Source organism: Mustela lutreola, chromosome X, assembly GCF_030435805.1.
Source record: "Mustela lutreola isolate mMusLut2 chromosome X, mMusLut2.pri, whole genome shotgun sequence".
Classification (NCBI taxonomy): domain Eukaryota; kingdom Metazoa; phylum Chordata; class Mammalia; order Carnivora; family Mustelidae; genus Mustela; species Mustela lutreola.
Genome location: NC_081308.1, coordinates 60284349 through 60299473, shown reverse-complemented (window position 1 = coordinate 60299473; position 15125 = coordinate 60284349). Strand labels below are relative to the sequence as shown.

Genomic DNA, 15125 nt, shown 5'->3' with positions numbered 1-15125 from the left:
AGCACTTAGTGTAATGCCTAACACATAGAAAATTTTCAGTAAATATTAGCTGCTATGACTATTATCATCATTATTGTTTGTTATTCTTGATAAGGCTTCCAGACCTGCTGATAGGGACTGGCCCCTCAAATTGTGATGGTCTTATTCAGAGTTGTTTTAAAACTTAGCTGACCCTCATTTATTCTTCTACCCACTTAAGCCTCCATGTTGCATCACCACTTCCTCATATCAGGGAGATCATATGATAGTTGTCTTTCTCTGCTTGACTTATTTCGCTAAGCATATAAGTGACTCTTAATCTCACAAAACAAACTGAGGGTTGCCGGGGGGAGGGGGTTGGGGAGAAGGGGGTGGGATTATGGACATTGGGGAGGGTATGTGATTTGGTGAGTGCTGTGAAGTGTGTAAACCTGGTGATTCACAGACCTGGGGATAAAAATATATGTATATAAAAAATATATGTTTATAAAAAATAAAAAATTAAAAAAAAATAAAATAAAAAAAAATAAAAATAAAAAAAAAAATAAAGCAGACACCTAAGTTAAAAAAAAAAAAAAAAAAAAAACTTAGCTGACCCTCAATTATCATATGGTTTTGCTTATTTGTGGAACATAAGGAATCACATGGAGGACATGGGGAGAAGAGGAGAAGTGATTTGGGGGAAACTGGAGGGGGTGAGAACCATGAGAGGCTGTGGATTCTGAGAAACAAACTGAGGGCTTTGGAGGGGAGGAGGTGGGGGTTGGGTGAGCCTGGTGGTGGTTATTATGGAGGGCATGTATTGCATGGAGCACTGGGAATGGTGCATAAACAATGAATTCTGAAACACTGAAAAGAAATAAAAATAAATAAAAATTAAAAAACAAAAACTTAACTGACCTTGGAGAGTATGTCCATTAGACTAGAAACTCCCTGACAACAGGGCCAACTCACACTTATCTCTGGGCCCACACAGGGCATGACACAATACATGCTTGTTGAGAAAAATGAATGAGTATAAGCTACTCACCTCCAAACTTTCTTCTCTGCCACTAGACCATGAGAATACAAATACCCAAAATCTAATTCCCTCTAACTAGGAGACAGGACCTAGGAGCTCTGTGCTGCCCAGAATTGCTCTAGCCAACTCCTCTTGTGTTTTTTGGTATTCAAGAATGTACACATCTGCAGAACTATTATATTCTGAATTGCATCTGAAATATGCTATCTGTCGGAAAATAATTACTACCAAATTATCTATGTAAATAGCAACACATGAATTATTTAATGTTACTAGTATTTCCACAGTGAAATCATGGGACCCCTAGAAACATTCTATAATTTGACATGGGGATTATTTTTCATTCATGTAGTATAAGACATTGTCTACAGTGTTTTGTTCACTCTATTTTTTAAAGTCTGACACAATGCAAGGAAACTTGCAGTTGCCTTACCTCATGTAATTCTTTTTTTAAATATTTTATTTATGAGAGAGGAGGAGGTGGGAAAGAAACCCAAGCAGACTCCTCACTGAGCACAGAGCTGGATGCAGGGCTTGGTCTTATGACCTTGAAATCATAATCTGAGCTGAAACCAAGAGTCAGACACTCAATCAGCTGAGCCACTCAGGCACTCCAACCTCATGCAATTCTTATAACTACTCTGGGGATGGTCATCCTTATCCTCACTTCACAGGTGAGAAGACTAAATAAGTTCAGGGAGGAGATGTCATTTTTTCCCAAGGTCACGCAGTTAACAAACTTTAGACTTAAATCAAGCATTTTACTCCTATATCAATAGGGATTCTAGGTATAGACAATTTTAGTATCTTTGTAGGGCTCTTAGTTAGATGAGAAGTCACTCCACATATCCAAGCCCCTTTCTTTTGTTTTCTACATTTATTTGTGCTCCCATATAATCATAATCTGAATCTAAATTTGCTGGCTAGTCCTCATCAAGTTTCAAAGAAGACAAAGAAAAACTTCTTTTTTCTTAATTTTATTTTATTTTTTCAGTATTCCAAGATCCATTGTTTATGCACCACACCCAGTGTTCCATGCAATACATGCCCTCTTTAATATCTACTACCAGGCTCATCCCTCCCCTCCCACTAAAACCCTCAGTTTGTTTCTCAGAGTTCACAGTCTCTCATGGTTCATTTCCCCCTCTGATTTCCCCCAGTTCACTTTTCCTTTCCTTCTCCTAATGTCCTCCATGGTATTTCTTATGAACCACAAGTAAGTGAAACAATATGATAATTGACTTTCTCTGCTTAAGAAAAAAACGTTTTCTAAGTAACCATGGACTACAGAGGAGTTTCTGGAGAGGCATGGAGGTTAAACAGGTTCGGTGGCATAAGAGGCAGGGTAGTGGGAAGGAGGACACCTTAGTTATAATCAACACAAATAAAGGACCATCCTTGTCTGTATTTTGAAGCTGAACAGAGCTAAGGAACCTCAAGAACTAGATATCCACCTACTAATGGGCCCTGGGGGCCCCTGAGAGGTTATTAACCATCCCCTAAACACATAGGGTTTTAGGTAAGATCTGAATGTGATTCAGGTAAGAGTTAGAGATAAGCAGTATGCTACACATTGATTTTGGCTGGTTCACTCTTGGAAGAATCAACATTGAAGAGTGAGTGGGGGTGGAGAGATGTATAGCCAATCTATGGGAAGCAGAATGAATTCCAGCATATCACCAGTGTTTCATTTCAAACACAGTAGAGTCATAGATCATATTAAGACATTATCCTATTTTTAAAAGAAATGCCCCATACCCTCAAAAACAATAAACAAAAATAATAACACTACAATAAAACCATATTCATCTCCAAGAGGCCTAATAACCAATAATATAGAAGGCAGCGCTCTACATAAAAGACAACCTGGCTTGGTTTCAAAAATATCCATCTGGCTTCAGGAAAAGAAGCCTTAAAATTTTATTTGCACAGGTGCTGGCTCAGGTTTCTGTTGAATCTGGCCTCAAAATACTTTAAAACATACCTCTGGCTGGACAAGGGAAACCAATGGCTGAAGAACATGGAGGATAATTTAGGACCTTTATTAGCTTTTGTCCTGGCCTATGGCTATGGACCTGCTTACCAGGGAGGTCAGACAAGTTTTGAAGATGAAGACACACAGAAAGCTATAACACCTTCAAGTCCAGAGCCTGGAAGCCAGGATAATCAATGAAGTATGTGCTTGCTGAGCTGTCTGGAGAATGTTACATATAGTGCCCTGGAAGACAAAGAAGGAAGGAAGAAACTAACCTTTGCTATATTCTTATACAAATACTATTGGCTCTTTCTGATCAGTAATTAAGTAACACTGAAGAGGGGTGTGTGTGTGTGTGTGCGCGCGCACACGCGCCCTATATTAACCAGGGGACTACCACAAATACCATTTCCCATCTTCCCTTTCTGGTTTCCCAGGGGACACCACAAGTGTATATGTGCCAATGGCTAAAGCTTTACTCCAAGAGAAGAAACCAAAACTTACTGGGCACTAGGAGCTGTGTTACACATTATTTGTTCTTACAAGAGTCATGTAAGCTATTACTCTCCTCACAGAAACACAGAGAAGTTAAGTGACTTGGGATTGAACTCAGGTCTACCTATTTCCCATGGCTGATGCATAATAAAGTGAACCACTGACAAATGGACACATCTGTCACATCTGATTTGTATCACATCTGATACAAATGGAGTATCTTTAAGATTTTAGAGCTTTATTTGAAATATTTCAGTTGTTACAGATTCACTGCTAAATTCTTCAAAACCATATAGTCCAACTACTTTATTATTCATACAGAGGTTTGTTATGCATGGAGGGAATGAGACATGCCCAAAGTCACATGGTATGTCAATGGCAGAAGCAGAGCCCTTTTGGTGCTCTTGCATTGCACTTTTCCACTACCAAGACAGCAGCCTACTTCCAAAAAGCCCAGAGATTAGCATAGGACAGGAATGTGTAACTGGGCATGGGGTGGGGCAGGCACAAAAGGCTAACTGACGGCTGGTCAAGGGACCTGCTGCATGTGGTAAGGGGAACTCAACCGTCTCTGTACTGTATGTTTCTCAAATAGACCTTTTGCTTTCATGTAATCCTGTCTTTGGCTAGTCTGTTCCCTCTTTCTAAAGTTCCCTCCCTACCTTTTTGTACCTAGCAAATTATTATACATCCCTCAAGATGTAAATCAACCTTTAACATTTCTGTGGAGCCTTCACAAACTTCCAGGTAAAACAACTCCTTTTCTTATTCTGTATGCTGTAGGGGATTGTGTGTGTATTTCTAGTTCAGCAAATTATCCCTGCTATGTTGAGAACTCTCTGTCATATTCACTCCACATCCATTAACTAGTTTTATGACTTAGGGAAGTCATTTTGACTCTTCTATGCCTCAGTTCACCTTTCAAACTGGGGACAATAATAATACCTACATCATAGGGTTGTTGTGAGGACAGAATAAGAAAATGTCTATAAAGCAATATTGGGCATACTTAGTGCCCAATTAATAGTTTTTGTTAATATCTCTTATCCCAGTGCCTGGTAGAGGTCTCATGCACACATTAAGTAAGCACCCACTGTTGAATAGAAGGACACCATGTGGGGAAAGTGCCAGTCATCAGCCATTTTGGGTATCCCTTTAGTCAGGCTACTCTTTTGTGAGTCCATAAATTCCTTATCAAGGACTAAACTGGACTAGCAGTCTGTAATTTTTTTCTGTGTTACAGGACCTCTGAGGATCACATGAAAGCCATGAAACTCTCTCAAAGAAAAAAAAAAAAACCCGTACTCATTTATACACATGAGAACTTGCAAGAATCTTCATATCATAAAATGTCTCATAGAGCCCTTCTGCTACAGACTAGCATTAGTTCTTTTTCCCCTGCTAAAGGGAAAATTATGTACTTTCAGAAGATGCTCTTACACATGGTGGAAGCAGAGGGGACTCACAGGGTCTGAGCACTTTTGGGGAGGCAAGGGCTGTTCTAAGGATTTCTTTTGCTGCCTCACATAATTTGGGGGGCTTTCAAGATAACAATCTCTGTGACTCTACTAATTGGCGGTGAGGCAAGAGAGCCCCTCAGATAAGAAACAAGAAACCTCTTGTTGTCAGACAACAAAAGGAAATTAAAGGCATCCAAATTGGCAAAGAAGAAGTCAAATTATCACTCTTCGCAGATGATATGATACTATATGTGGAAAACCCAAAAGACTCCACTCCAAAACTGCTAAAACTTATACAGGAATTCAGTAAAGTGTCAGGATATAAAATCAATGCACAGAAATCAGTTGCATTTCTCTACACCAACAGCAAGACAGAAGAAAGAGATATTAAGGAGTCAATCCCATTTACAATTGCATCCAAAACCATAAGATACCTAGGAATAAACCTAACCAAAGAGACACAGAATCTATACTCAGAAAACTATAAAGTACTCATAAAAGAAATTGAGGAAGACACAAAGAAATGGAAAAATGTTCCATGCTCCTGGATTGGAAGAATAAATATTGTGAAAATGTCTATGCTACCTAAAGCAATCTACACATTTAATGCAATTCCTATCAAAGTACCATCCATCTTTTTCAAAGAAATGGAACAAATAATGCTAAAATTTATATGGAACCAGAAAAGACCTCGAATAGCCAAAGGGATATTGAAAAAGAAAGCCAACGTTGGTGGCATCACAATTCCGGACTTCAAGCTCTATTACAAAGCTGTCATCATCAAGACAGCATGGTACTGGCACAAAAACAGACACATAGATCAATGGAACAGAATAGAGAGCCCAGAAATAGACCCTCAAATCTATGGTCAACTAATCTTCGACAAAGCAGGAAAGAATGTCCAATGGAAAAAAGTCAGCCTCTTCAATAAATGGTGCTGGGAAAATTGGACAGCCACATGCAGAAAAATGAAATTGGACCATTTCCTTACACCACACACAAAAATAGACTCAAAATGGATGAAGGACCTCAATGTACGAAAGGAATCCATCAAAATCCTTGAGGAGAACATGGGCAGCAACCTCTTCGACCTCTGCCGCAGCAACATCTTCCTAGGAACAACGCAAAAGGCAAGGGAAGCAAGGGAAAAAATGAACTACTGGGATTTCATCAAGATCAAAAGCTTTTGCACAGCAAAGGAAACAGTTAACAAAATCAAAAGACAACTGACAGAATGGGAGAAGATATTTGCAAACGACATATCAGATAAAGGACTAGTGTCCAGAATCTATAAAGAACTTAGCAAACTCAACACCCAAAGAACAAATAATCCAATCAAGAAATGGGCAGAGGACATGAACAGACATTTCTGCAAAGAAGACATCCAGATGGCGAACAGACACATGAAAAAGTGCTCCATATCACTCGGCATCAGGGAAATACAAATCAAAACCACAATGAGATATCACCTCACACCAGTCAGAATGGCTAAAATCAACAAGTCAGGAAATGACAGATGCTGGCGAGGATGCGGAGAAAGGGGAACCCTCCTACACTGTTGGTGGGAATGCAAGCTGGTGCAGCCACTCTGGAAAACAGCATGGAGGTTCCTCAAAATGTTGAAAATAGAACTGCCCTATGACCCAGCAATTGCACTATTGGGTATTTACCCTAAAGATACAAATGTAGTGATCCAAAGGGGCACATGCACCCGAATGTTTATAGCAGCAATGTCCACAATAGCCAAACTATGGAAAGAACCTAGATGTCCGTCAACAGATGAATGGATCAAGAAGATGTGGTATATATACACAATGGAATACTATGCAGCCATCAAAAGAAATGAAATCTTGCCATTTGCAACAACATGGATGGAACTAGAGCGTATCATGCTTAGCGAAATAAGTCAAGCAGAGAAAGACAACTATCGTATGATCTCCCTGATATGAGGAAGTGGTGATGCAACATGGAGGCTTAAGTGGGTAGAAGAAGAATAAATGAAACAAGATGGGATTGGGAGGGAGACAAACCATAAGTGACTCTTAATCTCACAAAACAAACTGAGGGTTGCCGGGGGGAGGGGGTTGGGAGAAGGGGGTGGGATTATGGACATTGGGGAGGGTATGTGATTTGGTGAGTGCTGTGAAGTGTGTAAACCTGGTGATTCACAGACCTGTACCCCTGGGGATAAAAATATATGTTTATAAAAAATAAAAAATTAAAAAAAAAAAAAAGAAACAAGAAACCTCTAGGCAGCCCTAATTTCTACCAATTTTTTCTGTAAACCTGGAAAAGCCATTTCCTCTCTCTGAGCCTCAGTTTCCTTGTCCATAAAATGACTTGCTCAGAGTTTTAGATTTCTAAGTTTCTTTTCTTCATGTTCTAAAATATTAACATTTTAAGACTCCAAGCATTACAAATTTTTTGTCTTTTCATCAAACAACTCATGGCTGAATTAGCTGTCCACAAAGTGAAAGAGGTTGTAACCACAGGGCTGTAGGAATGTTTATGTAACTTATGGAACTGTGAGAAGCCCAGTCTCAGGGCCCACATGCAGTTACTACCAAGAAATCAAGGTCTGTCTACATTATGATGCATCTCAGGAGAGAAAAGAAGATCAAAATTTTAAAAGACAACAAGATTTTATGACTTTTTACCTCTTTCCTGAAATATAGCATTTTCTGTTTTTGACATCAAAGGGGAGGAAAATAAATTTCTCTTGCTCCTGGCACCATGGAAAACATTCTGTGGTACACTTTGAGAAGGCCCAAAGCCAAGGTTCAAGGAATCAGGCCTCTACTATTTGTGTGTGTGTGTGCGTGTGTGTGTGTGTGTGTGTTTGTGTTTGTGTGTTTATACACACACATACACATGTGTGTGTATAAACACACACACATGCTTACTACATGTGAGATACTGGGCTCACATACATATATATGCTCTGTCTCTGAACTGTTCCCTTAGAGTTTGGTAATTAGCAAACTTCTCTTTAAAAAAGGTGTTAAATTATTCTTTCTGTTCTGTGACTCTGTGATGAAAGTGAATTAGAAGCCAGCAAGACTGGGTGTATCAGAATCATAATTTTCCCTATGAAGAGTAGGAGGTGGTGCTTTCATTATGGTTCTCATGTCCCTGGCCCTACCTAATGAAGAATCTGCTGATAAATCACCAGCTCTTTTTAAGTATTTGGGGCTTTCTTAGGAATACAAGCTCCCTGTCAAATTAGTGGTACTAGTGGCTCCTTGGTTTCTCCCCACAATATTTATGTCTTTCTTAATTTCTTTCTGTCATTTCTAACTCTATTGTTCCTCTTCACTGTTGTTTTTCTTGTTTGCCTAGGCATAACCCTTTCTTTAAACTCTGGGTTAAGTATGTTTATATATTTGAGGGGAAGATGTGCTAGAGCAGAGTGACTGTTATCTTTGGACTCAGAACACCTGGATTCAAATTCTAGTTATTCCATTTATGACCTGTTGATTAACTGGAAAAGCCTCACTTTTGACTTTGCCTTCTGTCCCAGATAATTGTGAAGTTCAAATGAGCAGTGGACGGACACCTGGGTGGCTCAGTGGGTTATGCCTCTGCCTTCTGCTCAGGTCATGGGGTCAAACCTTCCGCTTGAAGGTTCTGGGGTCAAGAACCCTCTGCCTTCCACTCAGGGTTCTGGGGTCGAGCCCCACATCGGGCTCTCTGCTCAGTGGGGAGCCTGCTTGCCCTTCTCTCTCTCTCTGCCTGCCTCTCTGCCTACTTGTGATCTCTCTCTGTCAAATAAACAAAATCTTAAAAAAACAAACAAACAAACAAAAAAACCAACAAACAAATGAGCAATGGATATCGTGGTCCTGCATTCACTAAAAAGATTTAAAGATGTCTGGGATTAGAGAACCTGATTGGCTCAGTTGGTTAAGCATCTGACTCTTGATTTCAGCTCAGGTCGTGATCTCAGGGTCATGAACTAGAGCCCTACGTCAGGCTTTGTACCAGGCAAAAAGCCTTCTTAAGATTCTCTCCATCTCTCTCTCTCTCTCTCTTTCTCTCCCACTCTGCTCCTGCCCCCCCACCTGCACATGCACACTCTCCCTTTCTTAAAAAAAAAAAAAATATGTTCAGGATTATGATCACCAAGGTCCTTGAGGCAAGCTCTATATCCTATGTATGTGAGCCTAGTATCTCACATGTAGTAAGCATCTAGTAAATGTTTACTGGCTGAATGTATGAGCAGATTACTACTAGGCCTGTTCTTATGAGGTATTCAGTAGAAGGGAGTCCCTAGTCTAGCCAGGAGCTGAAGAGATTCTACTGGGGTGCCCCAGGAACTGAAACAAAGACTGGAAGCAAAGAGACTGAGAATTCTAATCTTTACTCTCTTTATAAAGATTAACTCACCTCCAAATCACAGTTTCTTCTTTTGTATAAAAGGAAGTTTCTTCTCTGTACTCTCTTCTGAAGGTACAGGTTTACCTGCCTACTTGGAATGCTGAGAGCAGTTGCCCAGCCATGAATAGGAGTGCGAACACCTGAATAATAAGTTTCAGAACTATGCATGCATAGCTGTTATAACTGAAGAGATTGTTTTTTTGAAATAATGGCTCATCACAGAGTTTGATCATTTTGAAGGATAGTGTGTTTCTTGCTATGGGAGGACAGCCCACAGAAGTAAGAAATAACTCCCACCTTTGGAAAAAAGGTGGTTCTAACATTTACCCTTACAATAGAAGCCAACTGCAAAGATCTACTACACACAGTTTCACAATTACCAAGAGATTCTGTGAAGGATAGAAAAAAGTTCTGGCTACAGCACATGGGCTTTAAAAATATAACAGACTGGGGAATAGTAACATAAGGTGGAAGCAGGCAATGAACTCAGAAAAGCTTGCAAGTGACATAGCAACTTCTTGTTAATCATAAAATGTATATGCTATAAATAAGGAGGCTCAGAGCACTATATAGCAGCAATGGCAAATTCTTGACATGGCTCCCAAACTGGGCACTATCAAGACTTGAATAAATATCAACTGCAGTGTGTTACAGAGCTAAATTATTTATTCTGAAGGCCTGTTGTCTGGTCTTGTTATGGGGACAACCAGAATTAAGCCAGAAATGTGTAAAGGCAAAGAATTATGGGGAAATATATGGCAGATCCATAACTCAGCTGACCACCTGGGGCCTACTTTCTACACCACTTAGTATCAGATAGTCCCCAATGTCTGTCTTCGTTATCACTTGGGTTTTAGGTGGCATGGAGCAAAACTCATTCGTATGTATTTCATAGTTATCCATATGTTTACAGTGCAAAAGTCTAGGAACCATATGAAATATTTTCAAGTTATGGGTATTATAAAGGGGAATGAGCTACTAGATCATTAGGAAAAATGTGTCCTCTTCTAGCATTTCTGTATTAATTTACTTTTTTTCCTGGCTTTTCTAAAAAAGTGTTCAAGACCTAGAGACCACTAGATCGGCATTCCGGACAAACAAGACATGCAAACTCTGGCCACTCAGAAGAATGTTGAAAATCAGATAATCTAGAGAGTTACTAAAATACCAGAAGCTGGAAAGAGTGAAATTTACTCTGTAGATTTGCAAGCACAGGCGTGACCATCCAAAGCAGGAGTCAAAAACTAGAGTTCACAAGCCAAATCCAGTGTGCCACTTGTTTCTGTGTGGCTCAAGAGCTGAGAATGATCTTTAGATTTTAAATGGCTGAAAAAGATCACAAGAAAAATATACTGAATGGCATGGGAAATTAAATGAAATTCAAATTTCTGTGTCCATAAAGTTTTACTGTAATACAGCAACACCCATTAGCTTAGTATTGTCTAGGGCTGTTCCCAGGCTACAAAAGCAGAGTTAAGTAGTCAAGTCAGAGACCATATGGCCCACAAAGCCTAAGTTATTTACTACCTGGTCCTTTATAGAAAAATTTGGCTGATCCTCTGATATAAATTCTGGCTTTGACATTTAGAAAAACCTGAGAAAGATAAAAGGTAAGAGGAACTTTGTGAAAAGTTACCTAGGATTAGTGCAACAGGATCAGTCAATTCCTTGGCCAAATGTACCTGATCAAGGCTCTGTTGAAGCTGCAAGCAGATCCTCCTAGCATAGTTAATTTGCCCCTGGGAAATGTTACTCAAAAAGCCAGGGAGTGAAGAGGACACTGAAAGGCACAAAAAACTCTGTGCATGACTCCAAACGAGGAGTAATATTTAATTCCACATGAGTTGAGGTGGTAAAGAGTGGATTTGAAGGACAGAAAGAGTTCAATGAGGGTTCACTTACATTTATTCCCTCACAAAAACCTGGGGTGAGAGAGGGAATCAAAGCCATACTTTTATAAAACTTGCCAAGAATACTAAATTGGGACATATTGTAAACATCAGTGACAATGGTATAATTCTTTGAGTCCAGAATGTAAACTACAGTTTCAATTTTATGATGTGTACCAAACAGCACTCCATGTGTACAAAACAAATGGATGCACAATCTCCAATGTTTTACTAGAAAATGTCTGAAAAATAGTAAATTCTTGAGCACATAGTGCACATGATGAACTAATTAACCCTCTTTGAAACATGATGTGGTGGACATGGGGATTTATGTCTTGATTTTCCAGATGAGAAAATGGAAAAGAAAGGAAGTTATCCAACTATGGTCACAATGCTGGGGGAAGGCGGAATCTCAGAGTCCTGAATTTTAACCTAGCCCATCCACAGTGCACTTTCTTAACCGGCTCTAACCTCATCTGAAAATTGATTTTTAAAAGAATGGGAGCTAGGGTTCACCACCTGTTAGGAAGGCAAAACGAAAAGTGCATATACATAGAAACGCATGTTTGTTTGTTGATGTAATAGTTTTGGCAGTGATAATGTATGTAATTTGTAGAGCCATCATAAAAAGTCAAAACTGGAAAGGCATATGAAAAATATCTAGGAGTGGGGTGCCTGGGTGGCTGAGTGGGTTAAAGCCTCTGCCTTTAGCTCAGGTCACGATCCCAGGGTCCTGGAATCAAGCCCCGCATTGGGCTCCCTGCTTAACAGAGAGCCTGCTTCCTCCTCTCTCTCTCTCTCTGCCTGCCTTTCTGCCTACTTGTGATCTCTGTCTGTCAAATAAATAAATAAAATATTTAAAAAAAATATCTAGGGGCGTCTGGGTGACTCAGTCTATTAAGCATCCAACTCTTGATTTTGGCTCAGGTCACCATCTCCTGGTCATGAAATTGAGCCTGACATCAGGCTCCACACTGAGCATGAAGCATACTTGGGATTCTCTCTCTTCCTTTCCCTCCACCCCACCCACCCCACTCATGCTCACTCTCTCTTAAAAACAAACAAACAAGCAAAAAAAAAAAAAAAAAAAAAAACCTAACTTACATCCCTTATCTTATAGACAGAGAAAATTGAAGTCCAAAAAGGAAAATTAATTATTCAAATCCAGACAACTAAAACCCCTCTGAGCCACTCTATTGGTGTGTACAGGTATCACCTTCCTTTGATTTCCTGGCCTTTTAGATGGCATTCAATATGCCTTCCCCTGTCACTTCCCTGGTCATCCCATCACCCCATCAACTAGCTGATTCTCCTCATGCCTGTTTCTAGCCCACAGAACATCCTCCAACTGCACGAGCATGTATGTACACACCCAGACCCAGACACACACACACACACACACACACACACACACACACACACACAGTTTTCCTCAACCAGATTTTAGTGATTTTATCCCCATGGCTTAACATCATTATTTTTTTAAATATCAAAATATGCAGATACCTCCATGACTAGCCTAATCCTCACCCCAAACTCTGAGAATTACTGACAATGAGAAAATATGAGGCTCCCTCTTCTTCCTACTCCTCTATAGGAAAATCTGGCTAGATTACAATTGACTCTGTGCTGAGCCTTGCACCAATGACAGCATTAAAGCCTCATGCTTTATGAACTACCAAAGCTAGAAATGGATTTCTGTCTGATGTGCCAGGCTTTTAAGTCTTGTACCTGTGCCCAGTCCAGAGAATTTTGAAACCATGAATAAAGTGGTAATCAACACTCTGAATAAGTCTGACTTAACTGACAACAACAAACAAATGAGGAAAAGAAAGATTTGTGTTCCCACTCTCTCCAAGACAGGTGGAATTCCAAGTTTCAACAAGGCAGATTCAGGATCACTTTCATAAAGGCCACTGGGGTGATAAGGACACATTGTAAAGATGGGGGGAAAAAACAAATCAATAAATGTTCTCGGTGGATAATAAGACAACCCCTTGTCTTCAAATAGAGATAATGACAGCAGTAAACTCCAGCCAACATGCTTTACAGATGGAAGGAGAAAGAAAATGCTTTTTTTTATTTGCTTGGGGTGTGTGTGTTTGTGTGTGTAAACCACCTTCTCTTATCCCTCAAAGGCTTCAGGACCGGAACCTGGGGTTCATATTCCAAAGGAAACAGAGGCTTTGTAGATTCCTAAGCAATCCATTTGTGACTTTTCATATTTCAAGCAGTCAAGGATATTTGGCCCCCTGAGCTCACAGAGGCTCATTTTCTCAAAGAAAATATTACCAAGTTTCCCTAACTTGAGTGATTCTAAGGTCTAGAGCATTTTGAGATCTTGCTGAATTTCCAAGTATTCTTTAAGTTGAGTGATTACCCCTTTCCGCTTCCTTATTCCCAAATAGCCCAAGATCCACACCATCGTGCAGCTCTGCCAGCTGCCATTCTGCCTTTCTCCCTTCTTCAGCCCCAACTTCTGAAGAAAGCTCCCATGTGGAATATGTTATGACAGCAAAATATTCCCTTTTACATTATGTTTGATCACTTTCCCTGTTTTCCAAAAACAACAGTATTGTGATGTAGATTTCTAAAACCCAGAGGCAACATTAAATACAACCTAATCTATCTGACTATTCAATTTGCTTTCTCAGTTGCTTACTTGAACTCTTTCCCCAACTGATATGGCTGCTCTTCCTGTGTTGCTTGGGCTTACTGACACACTATCTCTAGATGAGTGCTCTGGTTTATTCTCTGCTCTGTAGGCAGGACCTACTGGATGATGGGGGAAAGGGAGGAAACAGATTCTCACTGGGGAAACTGAGAGTGATCTGATGTGTTCAGACTGTTCCTCACTTTCTTTTCTGACAGGCATCTTTCTGTAAGTACTCTTAAGAAGGGCAGGAACTGTGTGGCTCAGTGGGTTAAAGCCTCTGCCTTTGGCTCAGGTTATGATCCCAGTGTTCTGGGATCGAGCCCCGCATCGGGCTCCCTGCTCCACAGGGAGCCTTCTTCCTCCCCTCTCTCTGCCTACTTGTCATCTCTCTGTGTCAAATAAATAAAATCTTAAAAAAAAGAAAGGCAGGAACTGATCTCTGTGTCTCTTTCTAAACTGCCTAGGGACAGTACTGGGGCCCTGGACCTTATACTAGCTCAGTTTGTGCAGCAGCTATAGGCCACTTGGGGGTATGGAAGGAACATGCACCATGTTTTCAGTAATACTAAAAGCTAGCTGTCTCCTTGTTGCTTTGGGGACTGGAAGAAAACAAAACAACAATTTTCTGTTTTATAGCTATTACTGCCACCCGTCTAAAATAAGGAAAAAGCAATCACCATTCCAGTTGGTTGTCAATGGGAAAATCAGAAAAGGACACTTGTTTTGCACCTTTTCTCCAGATGCCAAGAATTCCCTGTTGCTTCTGTTATCCTCTGAGGGATGCCCTTACATTTCTGGTGAAAAGTGTGGCTTATATACCTGCCACTTTTATGAGTGTCCACAGGGTTTTTTGTCCTTAACTAAGGAAATGCTGTTTTGGTTCTGACTTGGAACTCAACACGTCTAGGCCAGGAGGGGGTAGGAAAGACTTTGTCAGGGAGTATTTCCCATGTGGAAAGTGGATATAGGAGTAGATGCTGGTGTTTGACAACAGGGTTTGCCCCCCAGAGCAGAATAGATCTGTCTAGGGGCTGCTTATCAGTGTCCTATTGAGAAAAGAAGCCCTTATTAGAGGATGGAGGATGGAGTGGATGAGTAGGAGATTTGATGCCAGGTTGATTGCGAAGGAAGGAATCACTAGCATACATGGGAGGTCTAGAAATGATAGTTCTTATTGTAGGATCTATGGAAAGAATAAAAGTATTTTGTCATTCTCGATCTTTATTTACTTGGGGGCTACTAATGCAAAGAGGGCACAATGAGGCAGTACCAG

At 40.2% G+C, this 15125-nt stretch overlaps 1 protein-coding gene across 1 annotated transcript in view; it reads right to left on the bottom strand.

Annotated features, from left to right (window-relative positions):
• Positions 1 to 15125, bottom strand: part of AR (androgen receptor) — a 212310-nt gene that overhangs the window by 71089 nt on the left and 126096 nt on the right. The gene's annotated exons all lie outside the window — the stretch shown is intronic.